Below are 20,527 nucleotides of genomic sequence, written 5' to 3' on the forward strand. Positions count from 1 at the left end.
GCAAGAGAGGCACCTTTCACTCACTTCCCCTAATCAAAATTAAATCTTAAGGACTTTTATCATTTCAACTGTACCATTTATATAAAACTCACAGTTGGCCAAGCTTGGTGGCTCATGCCTATAATCTCAGCACTTTCAGAGGCCAAGGTAGATGGATCACTTGAGGTCAGGAGTTCCAGACCTGGCCAACATGGTAAAACCCATTCTCTACTGAAAATACAAAAATTAGCTCAGTGTGGTGGCACACGCCTTTAATCCCAGCTACTCGGGGAGCTGGGGCAGGAGAATGGCTTGAACCTGGGAGGTGGAGGTTGCAGTGAGACTAGATGGTGCCATTGCACTCCAGCGTGGCACACAGAGTGAGATTCTGTCTCAAAAATAAATAAAATAAATAAAAATAAATAAAACTCACAGGTCATCTCACTCTGAGCTTCAGTAATCCAACCTACAAGGAGAAAATAACCATTTCCCTCAATTTTCCTACAGCCGGTGGGCATGAAGAGAGCAATATTCTTATTCCTAAAAATATGACATTATTATTTTACACTGATTGCAAGGCCATCAGTATTTTTAATAACAATAATAGTAAACTTGGCTGGGCACAGTGGCTCAGGCCTGTAATCCCAGCATTTTAGGAGGCCAAGGTAGACAGATCACTTGAGGTCAGGAGTCCCAGACCAGCCTGGTCAATATGGTAAAACCTCTTCTCTACTAAAAATAGAAAAATTAGCCTGGCGTGGTGGTACGTGCCTGTAGTCCCAGCTACTTGGGAGGCTGAGGCAGGAGAATCACTTGAACCTGGGAGGCGGAGGTTGCAGTGAGCCGAGATTGCACCACTGCACTCCAGCCTGGCTGAGAGAGTGAGACCCGTCTCAAAATAAAAAATAAAAAATAAATAATAAATAATAATAATAACTGTAAACCTGATGGAAGCAGAGTGGTTATCAGGGTCAGAATCACATGTCTATCCTGTTCATTCTGTATCCCTTTTCGAGCTGTACTGCAGATCTCCTCTGTAACATAAAAGGGGCAAATAAATCCTTCTTCAGCCATTCAACTGAACTAATTACTACACGTGGCCTAGGTTGGTTTGATTTGGAGAAGAGATCAAGGATGTTCCCACCAGGTAGCTCTGGTTTCAAATTTTAAATGCCTTCAATGCCTCAGAAAGACTAGCAAACTCACATTGTTATATTTAGCAAAAGATTTCTTCAGCCCACACCATATAAAATGAAAATAAAAACTCTCCTTCTAAAAAACTGACAGCTTTTTAAAGATCAGAATTTAATGTATCAAGTATAAATACACTGGACCCTGGTCTGGAATGAAAATATTTCAGTCGCTGTCTGGGCCCACCACTAACAGCAAGTGATGCTAAGCGAGACACAGCTCTCCCCCCAGTAACCGTCTCCATTTATAGCTTTGTCTGTCAACTCCAGTCCTATCCTTAGACTCACGCCCTGCTCCTATGTATTCAACTGTCTGGTAGGTAATTTTAGTGCATATAAAAAAATACTCATTTCCCCACTGAAACCAACCAACACACCTCCCCACCGCCATTTTCCCAACTTCCCACCCGCTTCAATGACACATCAGGTTGAAGACCCCAGGAATACCAAGTACTCCTCTTCTTTCTCATTCCTGACTACCCTTTCTGTGAAGCCTGTCTCTCTCTATTCCTGTTCCCTGAGTCGAGTATCCTATCCCCTCATGATCAAATAACCAAATCAGAAAACAAGAGTATGTGCAGCATCTAAAAAGAACAAATTAGAATGAAACCTCTTGATTCACAGGGATTTCTCTAAGGTGTTCAGAAAAACAAGATGCAAAAATTAGTTTGTGATTCTATTTTTTAAAAACAATATTCCCAACCCACTGTATGTATGTGTATATACATTTCTATATCACACAAGAATGAAGAAAAGCATGAACGGATGCATGCATGAGTTAGCTGGCAGGAGGGTTCTGCAAAAAGAGAAAGTGAAGAGAAAGGGAAATGGGGCAAGCATACCTATGTAGATGTAAGTGTTTAAAACTTTTAAACAAAATGAATTAAAAATACTGAACAAATGCAACTGTACAAATGAATCTTCCATTCTTCCAGAAAATAGTGTATTTTAAAATTCTGTGCCAGTCTTAAAACATATCTATAAATTCTTTGACAGTCCTCTCATGAAAAAGTGGAAACAAATTACCTTCCCCCTGAATACGGCTGGCTTTAGTGACTTCCTTCTAACCAGTAGAATGCAGTAGAAATGAGGCCGCGTGACTCTCCAGGCTGCAGGGGGCCAGGCACTGAGGCTTCCACTGGCTTGCTCTTGCTTGTGTGATGCCTGCCCTTGGAACCCAGCCACTGTACTGTGAGGAAGCCAAGCAGCCATGTGGAAAGGCCATTACAGGTGTTCCAGCCACAGTTCTCATGGAGGTCCCAGCTAATAGCTGGCATCAACCGCCAGACATCACTTGGGTGAGGGAGCCTGCACAAGATTCTAGCCTCCGCCCCCAGACGCTCCGACTTTGAATCAGCCCACCTCACTTGAGTGCTGCAGAGAGAACTGAGTATTATTGCTGAGCTCTGCCCAAAGTGCAGTTTGTATGCAAAATAGTTCTGCCCTTATTTTAAGTGATAAGTTTTGGAGAGACTTTTTTACACAACAGTAGATAATGGAACAAATACTAATGATTTTGCAGAGTAAATCGGCTTCTTGCTTTCCACCTCTATTGTCTTATGAGTCACTGTTACGAAGTTTACACATGTCTGTTTTCCTGCTTCCACCTACTAGTGCTCAATGACACAGGGTGCTGGGGCGGGGGTGTGAGGGCAATGTACAGATGTGGCAGACAGAAGACAAGGTCAGGGTCGTTGGAAGACCAGTTACAAGGAGTAAATAAGTAAATATACTGAGGATAGCGAAAGCCAGGTTTCTCACTCTTGGAAGAGGTACTTACAAACATGCAAAGGGCTTAAGCTGGAGAGAATCTTAAAATGTTACACTGGAACTTAAGAGATCAGTCTGAATACATGGTTTTTAAGCTATATAAAGAAAAAGGCAGGCGTGATTGCCCACGCCTGTAATCCCAGCACTCTGGGAGGCCGAGGTGGGCGGATCACCTGAGGTCAGGAGTTCGAGACCAGCCTGACCAACATGGCGAGACCCCAATTCTACTAAAACTACAAAATTAGCCAGGTATGGTGGCAGATGCCTGTAAACCCAGCTGCTCGGGGGCCTGAGGCAGGAGAATTGCTTGAACCCAGGAGGCAGAGGTTGCAGTGAGCCGAGGTTGCAGTGAGCCAAGGCTGCGATGAACCAACATTGCGTCATTGCACTTCAGGACCTGGGCAACAAGAGCGAAACTCCATCTCAAAAAAAAAAAAAAATAGATATAAGCCAGGCATGGTGGCTCATGCCTATAATCCCAGCATTTTGGGAGGCCAAGGTGGGTGGACCACTTGAGCTCAGGAGTTCAAGACCAGCCTGCATAACATGGCAAAATCCCAACTCTACAATAAATACAAAAATTAGCTGGGTGTGGTGGCACATGTCTGTGGTCCCAGCTACTCAGGAGGCTGAGGTGGGAGGATGACTTGGGCCCAGGAGGCAGAAGTTGCAGTAAGCTGATATTGAACCACTGTACTCCAACCTAGGTGACAGAGCCAGATCCTGCCCTCAAACCCAACCCCCTGCGAAAAAAGAGATAAATGTATAGAAAGTGATAGGCTGGGCACGGTGGCTCACGTCTGTAATCCCAGCACTTTGGGAGGCCGAGGAGGGTGGATCACAAGGTCAAGAGATAGAGACCATCCTGGCGAACACAGCGAAACTCCATCTCTACTAAAAAATACAAAAAAAATAAGCCAGGCGTGCTGGCAGGCGCCTGTAGTCCCAGCTACTCGGAAGGCTGAGGCAGGAGAATGGCGTGAACCTGGGAGGTAGAGCTTGCAGTGACCGGAGATCGTGCCACTGCACTGATGCCTGGGCGACAGAGCAACACTCCATCTCAAAAAAATAATAAAATAAAAGTTAAAAAATTAAAAATAAATTAGCCAGGTGTGGTGGCATGCGCCTGTAGTACCAGCTACTTGGGAGACTGAGACAGAACTGTTTGAGCCTTGGAGGCGGAGGCTGCAGTGAGCCAAGATTGTGCCACTGCACTCCAGCTTGGGCTACAGTGAGACTCCATCGAAAAGGGAAGGGAAAAGGGAAAAAAGAAAAGGAAAAGGAAATAAAAGAAAAGAAAAACAATGGCATTACAATAAGAAAAACAGAGATACCTGGCAGACACCAACACGAGCAGGTGATGAGGGCCAACAACAGAGGAACAGGGCTGGTTAACAGAACGTGCCCCTTGATGTGATGTGCTGAGACTATTACAGCATCATTTTTGTGATACTTTTGTCAAAAAATCATGACCTGAATTTGGTCATAAGGAAATACTACAAGATCCACCTTGCCAATCATCCTACAGAGCATCTAACGGTTGGGGACAAGAATGACCGGGATGACAAAGGGATGATCCCAGACTGGAGGGTGTGAAGAGACACGGACAGCTAGGTGCAATGCACACTCCTCCCTGGGATCCTGGGACGAAACAGAAATGAGACATAGTTGGGGCAGCAAAATGTGAATGGGATTAATGGATTGGACAATAGGGTTTTATCACTGCAAATTGCCTGACTTAAAGGAGTACGTAGTAGTTATTTGGGAGTGCCCTTAACTAGGGGAAAATAAAACACTGAAATATTTAAGGGTGTTAGGATAGCATGTGCATAACATGGTCTCAAATGACCCAGAAAAAACTGATTTAGAGAGAGAAATAGCACTACAGAGTACATGCAGTAAAATGTGAACAGTTTGGAAATCTGCATGAGGTAAGAGGAATGTGCAAGTTCCTCGCCATCACAGACTAGAAGAAAACTCTATCAGATACACACACAAACATACAACACACATTCGTGCAGACACACACACACATATATCTGATAAAGAATTTAACCTGTCATATATAAAGAACTTCTACAAATAAATTATTTTAAAAATACCAATTATTATTATCATTATTATTGAGACAGAATCTCACTCTGTAGTCCAAGCTGGAGTGCGGTGGCATGATCTGGGCTCACTGAAACTTCCATCTCCTTAGCTCAAGCAATTCTTGTGCCTTAGCCTCCTGAGTAGCTGGGACTACAGGTGCCCACCACCATGCCTGACTAATTTTTTGCATCTTAGTAGAGACGAAGTTTCACCACGTTGCCAGTGTGGTCTCCAACTCCTGAGCTCAGGCGATCCGCCCACCTTGGCCTCCCAAAGTGCTGGGATTACAGGTGTGAACCACCATGCCTGGCCTACCAATTCTTAAAACAGGAAAAAGACTTGAACAAATACTTTGCAAAAGAAGGTATCCAAATGTCCAATTAGCAGGTAATCAATGCCATTAGGGAAATGCAAATTAAAGCCTCAGAGTTTCCATTTCATGCCCACTAACATGACTAAAATTTACAAGACAGGCACTAAATGTCAGTGGAGATATAGGGCAACAGGAACTATATTGCTAGTATTAGTTATCTACTGTAGCATAACAATACTAGCAAAAGCTTAGCAGCAGCTTAAACTAATGAATTTTTATTATCTCACAGGTTCCGTAAGTCAAAAGCCCAGGTACAGCTTAGCTGGGTCCTCTATAAGGTGCCATCAAGGTGTTGGCTGAGACTATGGTCTCATCTGAGAACTGAGTGGGACAGGATCTGTTTCCGAGCACACATGGTTGTTGGCAACACTCGGTTCCTTGTGGGCTGCTGGACTGAGGGTCACAGCCTCTTGCTGGCTGTGGGTCTGAAGCCGCCCTGAGCTCCCTGCCACACGGCCCTCTCCATGGGCAGCTCACAACACAGCACCAAAGCCAGCAAGGGAGAGAGTCTCCTCACAAGATGAGCATTACAGTCTGACTTGGAATAATCAGGTATGCATGACCACACACGTCCTGTCACCTCTGCCATATTCTATTAGTGAGGAGTCAATCATAGGTCCCACCTGCACCCAAGGGCACAGGACTACCAGGCCATAAATACCAGGAGACAGGGATCATGGGGGCCACTTCACAATCTGTCTGCCTCAGTTAGTGGGAATGTAAACTGATACAATCGCTTTGAAAAATTGACAGTGTCTTACAAAGTTAAACATACACCTACTCTAAGACACACCATTCCACTCCAACACATGTACCCTCAAAGAAATGAAAATGGGGCTGGGCGTGGTGGCTCATGCCTGTAATCCCAGCACTTTGGGAGTGTGAGGCAAGAGGACTGCCTGAAGCCAGGAGTTCAAAACCGGCATGGGCAACAAAGCGAGACTGCCTCTACATTAAAAAAAAAAAAAGAGAGAGAGAGAGAAATGAAAATGTATGTTTGTAAAAACACTTGTATAAGACTGTTCATAGCGGCTGGGCACAACGGCTCAGGCCTGTAATCCCAGCACTTTGGGAGGCCAAGGCGGGCAGATCACCTGAGGTCGGGAGTTCGAGACCAGCCTGACCAACATGGAGAAACCCCATCTCTACTAAAAATACAAAAAATTAGCCGGGCCTGGTGGCGCATGCCTGTAATCCCAGCTAGTAGGGAGGCTGAGGCAGGAGAATTGCTTGAACCCAGGAGGCAGAGGTTGCAGTGAGCCCAGATCACGTCATTGCACTCCAGCCTGGGCACAAGAGTGAAACTCCTGTCTCAAAAAAAAAAAAAAAAAAAGTTCATAGCAACTTTATTCATAAAAGCCAAAAGCTGTAAAGAACCTATATGTCCATCAACAGGAGAATGGATATGCAAATTATATCACGTTTCAATGAAATACTTGGAAACAAAAAAGAAAGAACTACGCGCTGGGTGCAGTGGCTCACGCCTCTAATCCCAGCACTTGTGGAGGCTGAGGCGGGTGGATCACTTGAGCTTGGGAAGTTAAGGCTGCAGTGAGCCATGATTGCATCACTGCACTCCAGCCTTGGTGACACAGTGAAACACTTTATCTCAAAAAAAAAAAAAAAAAAAAAGAAAAGAAAAGAAAAGAAAAAAAGAAAACCAGGCGTGGTGGCTCACTTGAGGTCAGGAGTTAAGACCAGACTGGGCAACATGGCGAAATGTCGTCTCTACTAAAAATAAAAAAAAAAATTGGCCGGGCGCGGTGGCTCACGCCTGTAATCCCAGCACTTTGGGAGGCCGAGGCGGGCGGATCACAAGGTCAGGAGATCGAGACCACGGTGAAACCCCGTCTCTACTAAAAATACAAAAAAATTAGCCGGGCGCGGTTGTGAGCGCCTGTAGTCCCAGCTACTCGGGAGGCTGAGGCAGGAGAATGGCGTGAACCCGGGAGGCGGAGCTTGCAGTGAGCCGAGATCGCGCCACTGCACTCCAGCCTGGGCGACAGAGCGAGACTCCATCTCAAAAATAAATAAATAAATAAATAAATAAATAAATAAAATTAGCTGAGCATGGTGGAGCATGCCTGTAATCCCAGTTACTTGGAAGGCTGAGGCAGAAGAATTCCTTGAACCCGGGAGGTGGAGGTTGCAGTGAACTGAGATCACACCATTGCATTCCAGCCTGGTCAACAGAGTGAGACTCTGTCTCAAAAATTAAAAGAAAAAAAAGAAATTACAAACTTATTGGGGGCCGGGCGCGGTGGCTCAAGCCTGTAATCCCAGCACTTTGGGAGGCCGAGGCGGGCAGATCACGAGGTCAGGAGATCGAGACCATCCTGGCTAACACGGTGAAACCCCGTCTCTACTAAAAATACAAAAAAAGAAAAAGGAAAAAGAAATTAATCGGGCCTGGTGGCGGGCGCCTGTAGTCCCAGCTACTCCGGAGGCTGAGGCAGGAGAATGGCGTGAACCCGGGAGGCGGAGCTTGCAGTGAGCCGAGATCACGCCACTGCACTCCAGTCTGGGCGACAGAGCGAGACTCCGTCTCAAAAAAAAAAAAAAAAAAAAAAACTTATTGGGAAAATGAGGGTGCTGATGGAAAAGCCAAAGAGTCTTCGACAGCTGGAATTCACCAGATATACCTAAAGATTGTTTTCTAAATAAGTCTTGTAGAACTACTTGACTCTCTAAAATATATGTATAACTTTGATTAAAAACAAAAGCAATAATGAGGCCGGGTGTGGTGGCTCACGCCTGTAATCCCAGCACTTTGGGAGGCCGAGGCAGGTGGATCATTTGAAGTCAGGAATTTGAGACCAGCCTGGCCAACATGGTGAAACTCCGTCTCTACTAAAAATACAAAAATTAGCCAGGCGTGGTAGCGTGTGCCTGTAACCCCTGCTACTTGGGAGGCTAAGGCAGGAGAATCACTTGAACCTGGGAGGTTGAGTCTGCAGTGAGCGGAGATCACATCACTGTACTCCAGACTGGGCAACAGAGTAAGTCTCTGTCTCAAAACAACAACAAGAAAAAAACCTACCAGGGAATTTGGACTACCAAAAAATAAAACCAGGCTGGGCGTGGTGGCTCACACCTATAATCCTAGCACTTTGGAAGGCTGAGATGGGTGGATTGCTTACACTCAGGAGTTTAAGACCAGCCTGGACAACATGGTGAAACCCCGTCTCTACTAAAAATACAAAAATTAGCTTGGTGTGGTGGCACACACCTGTAATCCTAGAGACTTGGGAGGCTGAGGCCTGAGAATCACTTGAAGTCGGGAGGCAGAGGTTGCAGTGATCTGAGATCCACCACTGCACTCCAGCCTAGGCGACAGAGTGAGACTCTGTCTCAAAAAATAAATAAATAAAACAAACCAGGGAGGAAAGCAATCAAATGCTGAAACTTCAAATGAAACAAAAACACAATTAAAAGGAGCATTTGCTTTTCATAAGAATCTGCATGCTAAATGTAATGCTAATTAAAGAGACTAAGATTTACTGGGGTAGAGAAATCATACTGAAATTCCATATTAAAATTGTAAAAACTGTATCCTTCTCCTTCACAACTTACATTCCAAGTTCTCATTATCTTTTTATCCACTAACAGGCCAAGGATTTCTCAATCCATTGGCTGGAAAGTCAGGGTTATCGTGAATTTATATGAAAAAAAATTTAATTATAATAATGTATCACCTATATTCATCTGGTACCTTTCACTGAGGAACATCAAACTGTTTAGTGATTCTTTCTCCTCAGAGCATTTCTAAGCAGTAAGACAACGAAGGAACTGGAAAGTGAGTGGTTTGCCTACTTTCATTTACGAAACCAGAATTAAGACATAGGAATCCCAACAGACCAGCGCTCTTGTTGCCTTCCTATATACACACAATTTTAGAAAACAGATGCTACTTTTAGGCCAGGTGCGGTGGCTGATGCCTGTAATCCCAGTACTTTGGGAGGCTGAAGCAGGAAGATCGCTTGAGTCCAGGAGTTCACCAGCCTAGGCAACAGTGGGACCTTGTCTCTACAAAAAACAAACAAAATTAGCTGGGTGTGGTGGCATGGGCCTGTAGTCCCAGCTACTTCCAAGGCCGAAATGGGAGGATTGCTTGGGTCTGGGAGGTTCAGGCTGCAGTGAGCTAAGATCATGCCACTGCACTCCAGCATGGGCAACAGAGCAAGACCCTATCTCAAAAAAAAAAAAAAAAAAAAAAAAGGAAAGAAGAGGAGACAAGAGGAGAGGAGGAAAAAAAGAAAAGAAAAGCCACTTTCTGTAAGTTATGGCTAAAGCGTCCATGCTCAAAGAACCCCAAACTGGGTGAATCCAAACTATTTAGAAGGTTTCCTCTTGGTAATTATGCCCACAGTCCTAGCAAAGAAGAGTTAACAAATATAACAAATACATGAATTTATACCAATGGCATTTTTTTTTTTTTTTTTTTAAGACGGAGTCTCGCTGTGTCGCCCAGGCTGGAGTGCAGTGGCGCGATCTCAGCTCACTGCAAGCTCCGCCTCCCGGGTTTACACCATTCTCCTGCCTCAGCCTCCCGAGTAGCTGGGACTACAGGTGCCCGCCACCTCGCCCGGCTAGTTTTTTGTTTGTTTGTTTGTTTGTTTTTAGTAGAGACGGGATTTCACCATGTTAGCCAGGATGGTCTCGATCTCCTGACCTCATGATCCGCCCGTCTCGGCCTCCCAAAGTGCTGGGATTACAGGTTTGAGCCACCGTGCCCGGCCTTTTTTTTTTTTTTTTTGAGACGGAATCTCGCTCTGTCGCCCAGGCTGGAGTGCAGTGGCACGATCTCAGATCACTGCAAGCTCCACCTCCCGGGTTCACACCATTCTCCTGCCTCAGCCTCCCGAGTAGCTGGGACTACAGGCGCCCACCACCACGCCCGGCTAACTTTTTGTATTTTTAGTAGAGATGGGGTTTCACCGTGTTAGCCAGGATGATCTCAATCTCCTGACCTTGTGATCCGCCCGCCTTGGCGTCCCAAAGTGCTAGGATTACAGGTGTGAGCCACTGCGCCTGGCCACCAATGGCATTTCTATAGTGCTCGGAGATACAAAGCATTTATAAGTCGTCTAGTCTGTTCATCCCAAGAACTCTGAGTAGTCAGCTAGACAGTTATTTTTATTTATTTCTATTTCGAGGAGGAGACTGAAGCTCAAAAGGTCATGGACCCCAAATCAGAGTTTCTAATTGTTAAAAGAAGGATTTAATTATTCTGGTTCCAAGTCCAGTATTCAATACATTCTACCAGGAAGCTTGTAAACAGAAGTCTGTGAAGATTAACCATTTGCTAATTTTTAAAGTCTGGGTTGTATTAATAAATGGCAACACTTGAAACTGTTGACTTATTTTAGGTCTCTTCCTAAAACAAACAAGCAAAAAAAATCACACACACTTGGGCATTCAAGCATGCTTACATTTATGGACTATAACAACTGTCATAATAAGAGCAAAATGTCTTTAACAATTGAGTCTCAAAAGAATGATCGTGGTGGTAATGCCTCTGGAGTTGTCACAATGATTGAGAATTCACTGACATTCCGTGGTGGGAAAAATAAGAATGCCAAACATCCTACAACCCACAGTTGTGGGAACCTTCAAGTCCTGCACAATTAAGAAATGACTAGCTTCCCACATGATTTTCAACATTCATGTAAGTGAAAACATTCCGCCCAGGGACAGAACAAGGTTTTGTAGGCCCTACAGCTTATAAAAGAATCCTCTGTAAGAAAAAGCATACAAAATTACAATTACAAAATTAGCTTTAAGGTTTAAAAATATCAAATATATAAGAATACATCTAAAGAAAGGTGCAGAATACTTCTATGCTAAAATATGCAAAACCATGACCTAAATAAAGGGACATATGTCTACGAATCAAAAGATTCAATTTTAAAGATTTCAATTCTCTGCAAATCAATCCACAGATCAATGTAATCCTGAATAAAATTTCTCCCCCAAGAGAAGTTTTTAAGGAGACTGAAAAGCTGATTCTAAAATTTCTAAGAAATGCAAAAGGCAAACACTACCTTAAGGCAATTATGAAAAAGCACAAAGCGGGAAGACACACTAACGTAACAGGCCTATCATAAAGATACAGTCACTGAGACAGGGCGGCACTGATGCAAGGATGGACAGACTGACCAATGGTACAGAATAGAAAGCCTAAAATTAGAACCACACGTAAAATGTCACGGGACTTATGATCAAAGTGACAATATGGTGCAGTGGGGAAAGGATGACCTTATAAATAAATGGTACAGAGTTGAGTATCCATATCAGGGGAAATGTGCCTTAACCCATACCTCACAACACATACAACATCAATTTCAGATGGACTGGAACCCTCAATGTGGAAAGCAAACAATAAAAGTTTCAGAAGAAAACATTAGAGGACATCTTCATGATCCTAGAGTAGGCAAAGATTTCTTAAACAGAAAATAAAAAGTATTAAACAAAGGAAAAAACTGATAAATTGAATTATAAGATTAAGAATTTCTGTTCATCAAAAAAACCATTAAAAGAGTAAAAAGGTTGCTTGATGATATCATGTCATAAAAATAAATAAATAAATATAAAGAGTAAAAAAGGAACCCACAGAGTATGAGAAGATATTTTTGAGAAAAAGAACTCCTGAAGGTAAATAAGAAACAGAGAGACAACCAAAATAGATAAATGCGCAACCGACCTGAACAGACAATTCATAAAAGAGGATACCCACATGGCCAACAAATACATGAAAAGGTGCTCAACATCATTGGGGAAATGCAAATTAAAGCCATAGGAGAAACCATTTTACTCCAGCCCGATTCTTTGCCTTGAAAAAGGCAAAAAAACAATTGTTGGTGGAGATGTACAGCAACAGCAACTTTCATATATTGCTCAGCTGAATATACTGTCCATATAACCAACAACCTGGCAATTTGAGTCCCAGGTATATACTCGAGAAACGAGTGCTCTGGTCTACCAACAGACATGTGCAAGAATGCCCACAGTAGCACTATTCAGCATAGCCCAAACTGGAAATCTCCCATATGGCCATCAACAGCAGACTGGTTACACAAACTGCGATATACTCACACCCTGGAATATAGTACTACACAGCAATAAGATTACACTCACTAAAACTCCCTGCAACAAGGTGGATGCATCACATAAACATAATGTTGAGCAGCAGAAGTTAGATACAAGTGTTCCTAGCTGAGCGCGGTGGCTCACGCTTGTAATCCCAGCACTGTGGGAGGCCAAGGCAGGTGGATCGATCACCTGAGGTTAGGCATTCAAGACCAGCCTGGCCAACATGGTGAAACCCTTCCTCTATTAAAAATACAAAAAATTAGCGGGGCATGGTGGCGCATGCCTGTAATCCCAGCTACACGGGAATGCTGAGTCAGGAGAACCACTTGAACCTGGGAGACGGAGGCTGCAGTGAGCCAAGATCATGCCACTGCACTCCAGCCTGGGAGACAGAGCAAGACTCTGTCTCAAAAACAAACAAACAAACAAAAAAAACAAGTGTTCTTTTGTACTTCATCCACTGTGTGAAGTACAAAAGCAGGCAAAACTAATGCATGCTGTTGGAAATTAGGAAATGAGTTATCATTGGCGGAGTGGGAGGTGTGGTATTAGAAGGCGACATGGTAATGTTCTGGGGAATTGATAATGTTGTTTCTTGATGTGAGTGCTGGTTATATATGTCCAGTTTATGAAAATTTATCAAGTTGTGCTTATTATATATGTCCTTTTCTGAGTGTACATGACATTTCAAACATGTCCCATGTTATTTCCATGACACAGCCTCAGAAGGCCCTGAAAACATGTGCTCAAAAGGTGTTTTGGCCTGGCCCCATGCCTGAAATCCCAGCACTGTGGGGGCAGAGGCGGGTGGATCACTTGAGGTCAGGAATACGAGATCAGCCTGGCCAACCTGGTGAAACCCCGTTTCTACAAAAAAAAATGAAAACATTGGCCAGGCATGGTGGTGTGTGCCTGTAATCCCAGCTACTCAGGAGGCTGGGGCATGAGAATCACTTGAGCCTGGGAGGTGGAAGTTGCCATGAGCTGAGATCGTACCACTACACTCCAGCCTGGCAGACAGAGTAAGACAGAGTGAGAGGGAAAAGAAAAAAGGTGTTTTTGCTTTTGTTTTTCTAATTAGGTACAGGGCCCTGGAAGTAGCCTGTGCATGTACAGGGCCCTAACACTTAAGCTTCATCAGGTTCATAACAAATCGGCCTTTGGCCCTGCCAGACACAGCATCTAAGTAAAAAGCAGTTTATAACTATCTCAGGCTAGACCTAAAGAGATCTTACAGCCGGGCGCGGTGGCCCAAGCCTGTAATCCCAGCACTTTGGGAGGCCGAGACGGGTGGATCACGAGGTCAGGAGATCGAGACCATCCTGGCTAACACGGTGAAACCCCGTCTCTACTAAAAAATACAAAAAAAAACTAGCCGGGCGAGGTGGCGGGCGCCTGTAGTCCCAGCTACTCGGGAGGCTGAGGCAGGAGAATGGCGTGAACCCGGGAGGCGGAGCTTGCAGTGAGCTGAGATCCGGCCACTGCACTCCAGCCTGGGCGACAGAGCCAGACTCCGTCTCAAAAAAAAAAAAAAAGAAAGAGATCTTACAAAGAAATCATAAGCATTTTTTCACCACTAAATATACACTAAATTTTCCAGGAATGCAACTACTATGTAAATAAGGGAAAGATTATACTTTGTTTTGTGTAGAACTTTATGCAGATTTATTCACCATTTTAGAAAATCATATCGCCAATGGCATTGCTACATATCTGAGTCACCAACACAACACACCTGTACTGGCCTCTATTTATAGGTGTCATATTCACACAGATAAAGCCATGTGTACCCGCAAGCACCTGATGGCTCCGGCTTCCAATGTGCTGTGAGCATTTACATTTGTCTTCTGAGAATTTACACAGAAATACATATTTTATTGCCATAATGTTTTATTACCATACTGTTCCTTTTATTTTTCTTTCATATTACAGTTAAGACTTTGTAGACAGGTCAGTAGATTTTATCTGGGAATTTTATTTCAGGATATTAAAGGGAGTCATAAGGTATGACAAGGTTGAGAACTAGTTACAAACCATCAGTCTATTGTTAAGAACTGTAAAGAGAATTCTAATTCCTAAACTTGGTAACTGTTCTTTTATACTACTCACCTCATCAACTTGTGATTTACAAGTTGAATAATACACTTATCTAAAATGTAAAAGAATAAGCGAAAGAAACAAATGAAAACCCACCTGTCATTTTCAAGAGTAATTATCTAAGTATATCTATCATAAATTTGATGTAGACATAATGAGTACAACGAGAGGAAAGAGGAGTTCAAACTGCAAACTCTGAGTCCTTTGCCTTTATAAAACAGTAAGATTCAGTTTGGCAATCTTGAGCAAAAGGCTCCATTATTTTTCTGTTCTCTTTCAAAAATAGCTCCACCTTCAAGATTATACAAATTAGATCATTCTGCAGCAGGATTCCTCCTTACAGAGCAGCTCCTAGGAAGTGCAGACAGGCTGTCTGATATAGCAAACCAGTCATTTAAAAAAGAAAAAACTCTTAGTTACATTAGAAAAGAAAAAAATATTAAAAAAGAAAAAACATGATGTTTTGGACTTTTCTATTTCACTGGGCTAGTGACAAAGGCTATGGGGCTACAGTTATTAATGGCTTCTGCAATCTCCCTCTTTGGAAACCATCAAATAAATAAGGATTGCAGAGGGGACACCAGACAGCAAACACAACAGCAGAGCAATTCAGGGATATTGAGACTCAGCCATTCCCACAGCATCACTGTGGCCTGAAGCATAAGAAGAACTCATCCAGGTTTTTAAAACAATCAGGTGCCAACCTATGGGTTATTCTATCACCTAGTACATTTCCAAGAAATTTTATTTCCAATTAATTACAAATGGCAGAAGTGGAAACAAAAAAACCCGTCAAGAGCTCTGTTACACAGATCTCGTTCTCACAGAAAGTCACTAAGATAAAGAGATGACAATAATTATTTTCAAAGAAAACAAACAGAAAACTGACACAAAGAAGTTAAATGAAATATTGGTGTCATCCTTGAATCCTTTTATTCTGTCACACGTCAAATCCAATCCACAGGCAAATCCTTCAGGCTTGACAATATGCCCAGACTCCCATCACTTTCTCATCTCCACCTCCACCACCCTAGTCCAAGTCAGCATCAGCTCCCACCTAGATCATCACAGCAGCCCCCTGACTGGACTCCCTGCTTCCACACACAGTGGTCAGGGGTTCTTTCAGGGTGGAAGTGATCAACATGCCTCTTCGCTGGCTCAAAAGCCCCAGTGACTTCCCATCTCACTCAAGGTCAAAGCCAGAGTCCTGCAATGGCCTGTGAGATCACCCCTTTTACCCCTCTGACTTTATCCATTCTCTCTCTTTAATTCACCTGGCTCCAGCCAAACTGGCCTCCTGGATGCTCTGGAACCTGCCAGGACTTCTTGTTCCCTCTACTGGGAGGCCTCATCCCATAAAATTCACCCAGTTTGCCTAAATGTGTGTTCCATGTGGCTGTCTTGCCTTCTGAGGTCTTTCCAGACCACCTTGTTTAAAACCGTGACCTCCTCCCTCTGCCCAGTTATCCCCATCCAGCTTTATTCTTCCCATTCAACACACCCTAATATTTGCTCACTCACTCATTACTGCCTGCTGCCCACCCTGTCCCCAGAAGGTAAGCTCCACAAGAGCTGGAATTTCTGTCTGTTTTGTTCACTGCTCACTCCTCAGTATCCAAGCAGTGACTGGTCCGTAATATATGCTCAGTATCTTTCGACTAAATGAGGAAACAGTAGAGATATGTGCAGGAAGAGTTAAAAAGACTTACTCAAACCCACATGGTGGGGTAAAGCCAAGTGAGAAATCAAACTTTAATGTCAAAGCATTTCTGGCACATGGTTTTAAAGAGACTACAGCAATTTGCTGGCTTTTTATCCTCCACATTGATTATAATTGGCAGAAATACCTAAATGACAAACAAGAAAACAGAGCCACAGTCCTAAACAGTCATTCTTTCATAACTGTTCTCTTAAGTGGATTTAAATACGATGAAGCCTCTCCACACTTGATACAAGGCATTCATTTGTCAGTGTGGCTGCCTTAGAACCAGGCCCTTCTGGAGCCTAAGTAAATATATCACTTGGCCCAAGTCCAAAGCATACCAAACCACCCTTCTGCCAAATCTTAGATTTAGGAGACCATGTCCCATTTCCAGCCCAAGCTTGCATCCCCAGTGAGATGATACCTTCCTTTTTCTCCATGGAGGGAAAAAGTCAACCAAAGGGATTAATGGCCAGTGTTTAATAATTACGGCCATTCTTCTTATACTTTTTTTAAAAGGAGAGATAGGACTATCTACAAGTAATAAAAACAAAGCGATAATGATATTACATGCGTTTAATGAACCATTCTCCCCACTAACAGCAAGGGCATAAACAATTTATTGCACATCTTGGTGGCAGAGAGGAAATACAGTTAAATCCATTAATAGCCACAAGAGTTTTCATGTTCCCAGAGGACCTTGGTTTCCAGAGTTGCTTATTCATTTTCATCCACAGCAAAAACAGTGCATGGGAGAGATGACAGAATGCTGTCAACTACTTTCTACATATTTTAACTCTGAGGACATAACTTCATTAAACAATAGACTTAACGCGTATTACATTGCCCATTCCATCGCCTGTGATTTAAAGTACCAAACAAAAATCTGCTTGTGAAGACAACGTAAAAGGTGGCTAATATGAGAGCTGCTGCAGTATAAATATTACACCATCATAGTCATAGTTTCCCTGACACTCCTCAAAGATGTGAAGGTCATGATTTCTATGAACATAGACACTCGCTTTATTTTATTTTATATTTTTTGAGACAGAGTTTCGCTCTCGTTGCCCAGGCTGGAGTGCAATGGCACCATCTTGGCTCACTACAACCTCTGCCTCTGAGGTTCAAGCGATTCTCCTGCCTCAGTCTCCCAAGTAGCTGAGATTACAGGTGACCGCTACACGCCTGGCTAATTTTTTTGTATTTTTAGTAGAGACGGAGTTTCACCATGTTGGCCAGGCTGGTCTTGAACTCCTGACCTCAGGTAATCCACCCACCTCGGCCTCCCAAAGTGCTGGGATTACAGGCGTGAGCCACAGCGCCCGGCCTGATGCTCAAACATTTTATCTATCTTCATAACAAATGAGGGTTTTTTGTTTTTGTTTTTTTTGAGAAGGAATCTTGCTCTATCGCCCAGGCTGGAGTGCAGTGGTGCGATCTCAGCTCACTGCAAGCTCCGCTTCCCAGGTTCACGCCATTCTGCCTCAGTCTACCGAGTAGCTGGGACTACATGAGCCCGCCACCAGGTCCGGCTAATTTTTTTTGTATTTTTAGCAGAGACGGGGTTTTACCGTGTTAGCCAGGATGGTCTTGATCTCCTGACCTCATGATCCGCCTGCCTCGGCCTCCCAAAGTGCTGGGATTACAGGCATGAGCTGCCGTGCGCAGCCCAAATGAGGTTTTTTTTTTTTTTTTTTTAAAAAAAAAAAAAAAAAAAAAAAAAGGTGGCCAGACACGGTGGCTCACATCTGTAATCCCAATACTTTGCGAAGCTGAGGTAGAAGGATCACCTGAGGCCAGGGCAACATGGCAAAACCCCATCTCTACAAATAATTTAAAAATTAGCCAGGTGTGGTGATGTGGACCTGTACTTGGAAGACTGAGGTTGGAGGATCACTTGAGTCCGGGAGTTCGAGGCTGCAGTGAGTTATGATTGCACCACTGCACGTCAGCCTGGCGGACAGAGTAAGACCGTCTCAAAAACAAACAAACAAACACACAAAAAACTAAAGAAAGCAGTTGTGCCCCATGTACCAGTCTACACTCTTCATTAAGCCCTGACGTTTACCATGAGAATCCATTTATCATTAAGATCCAGATTCAAGGAAATGTTAATCTGTGTTTTATATATTCTTAAAGAAGAACCACACACAAGTAAATATAATTGTAGATTTCCGACCAAAATGGAAAAATAAAGTCCTGATGCTTACGGAAGGTGAAAATTAACATACACCCAAAGATCTACGTGTTTCAGAAGAGACCACAAATGTATTATCAGGTTTCTCCTGTAAAAGTAGAATGTAGTTTTTCTATAGTTTGAGACACAAAAAGGAGAACTTAAAAAGACAAGAGAAAAACAAAATCAACTACATTTAAACCCTCATTTTCCTAGGAGTTGCTCAGTTTTCATTGGTGACAAATGGTAAGCAGTAAACTGGTTCAGTTGCTCTTCTGGCTGCCAAACCAGGGCTAAAGAAGTCAGCAGGTAAAATAGGGAAGCTGTCAAGTCAAGCTGGCTCAAAACAAAGCTGTGGTTTGCAGGCGGGGCCTGTACCATCTCTTCCGTTCATATAAGCTGGCAGGATGTAGAAACAGGATCCCAACCCAGCCACTGCTTCAGAGAACCAAAATACTTTGCTTTGACTTTGTAGTCTAATAAGCTTGGGGTTTGGCAGGATCTGGGCCTAAGGTGAGCCCAAGACCTTGTGAGGGTCCCACTGAGGAAATCTATTACCCTAATTCTCAAAAGAAAGCATGTTTGGTTTGTTTGGTTTGTTTTGGTTGAGGGGAGCAGGGAAGACAAAGAAATTAGGTCGACAAGAAAAATAGCAACAGTAATAGCTAATATTAAGTGCTTTCTATGTTGCCACATACATGATTAACATGTGTTAATAACAAAATTAACCTTATTTAATTCCGATGATAATCCTGTGAGATAGGGACTTTTTTTTTTTTTGAGACAGGGTCTCGCTCTGTCACTCAGATTGGAGTGCAGTGGTATGAACACAGCTCACTGCATTCTCTACTTCCTGAGCTCAAGCAATCCTCCAGCTTCAGCTTCCCAAGTAGCTGGGACCACAGGCGTGTGCCACCAAGCCCAGCTAATTTTTTCTCTATTTTTTGTACAGACGGGGGTCTCCCTATGTCGCACAGGCTGGTCTCGAACTCCTGGGCTCAAGCAATCCTTCCACCTCAGCCTCCCAAATTGTTAGGGTTGTAAGTGTGAGCCACCACACCCAGCAGGGTCAATTATTATGCCCATTTACAGATGAAAAAAGTTGAAGCATTATACAAGTTAAAAACTTGTCCGGAGTCAAATAGTAAAATCTGACCTGACTGGCTCCAGAACCCACACTCACAGCCACTACGCCACACAACCTCTCACTGTCTATGATGGAAATTGAGCAGCGTTCTGTAATTCCAGCTGGCAAAGAATACGGCATTAAATATTATTTGTCAGCTATGAGAACCAGACAAGGCTTGGGGGACCAAGTTTAAACACAGAAACGGCTCTGGTGTCCGGCAATCGTGAGTCATGAGACAAATCCCAGCCCCGCCTACTTTTAAACTGTGTAGTCTTTAAAAAAAATGCCTTCACCTCACGGGACCTCAATTTTCCCTTCTGAGAAAAGGGCTCTTAGCACCTGCCTCTGGCGGTTTTGTGGCACACAGTAAATGCTCAGGTCATCAGCTTCACTGCAGCGAGCATCAGCTCAACTGTCACCTTACCAGATGCCCTCCCTGACCAAGACAGCCTTTCCCCTGACACTCAGTTCCCCACCAAACTATTCTTTGTGACCCTACTTGCTATCTGACCATTTATCACAGATATAATGATGTAATTGTTTCTCATCTGTCACCCCCTCCAGAATGCACACTCTTGGAGAGAATGGATTTTGTCAGCCTGTCTGTTGCTGCTTCTCCAGAGCCTAGATCAGTGCTTGGCACACAGAAACACTCAGTAAATATTTGGTGAATGGATGAATTGGGCATAACAGATAGTCATTCAATAAACATTATAAAACACTATAGGAAAATCAGTGTCATTGATTTGACAAATGTAGTTATTGAGTAACTATAAAGTAACTAAATAAAGGAACAAGATTATTTCTGGTAATGGCGAGTAGGTGTGAAGCAGCTTTATAAGCTCCCAGAAGGGGTTGGGCAGGTGAGGACAGCCTTCCAAGGTGGCAGGTCAGTGAAGAGACGAATGACACCCAGGAGCCAGTC

The 20,527-nt window shown here is 43.5% G+C and overlaps 1 protein-coding gene across 3 annotated transcripts in view; it reads right to left on the reverse strand.

Moving 5' to 3' along the window:
• The window catches only part of PACS1 (phosphofurin acidic cluster sorting protein 1), a 174,679-nt gene that overhangs the window by 143,311 nt on the left and 10,841 nt on the right, over window positions 1–20,527 (reverse strand). The window contains exon 1 of one of the 3 annotated variants that reach the window (XM_045370574.3): window positions 2,196–2,557. The exons of the other annotated variants lie outside the window; for them this stretch is intronic. The gene's annotated coding sequence lies outside the window, so the exon portion shown is untranslated. Of the gene's footprint in view, window positions 1–2,195; window positions 2,558–20,527 lie in introns of those variants that run through there. 3 annotated transcript variants of the gene reach the window in all.

Source organism: Macaca fascicularis, chromosome 14 (assembly GCF_037993035.2).
Source record: "Macaca fascicularis isolate 582-1 chromosome 14, T2T-MFA8v1.1".
NCBI classification, from domain to species: Eukaryota; Metazoa; Chordata; class Mammalia; order Primates; family Cercopithecidae; genus Macaca; species Macaca fascicularis.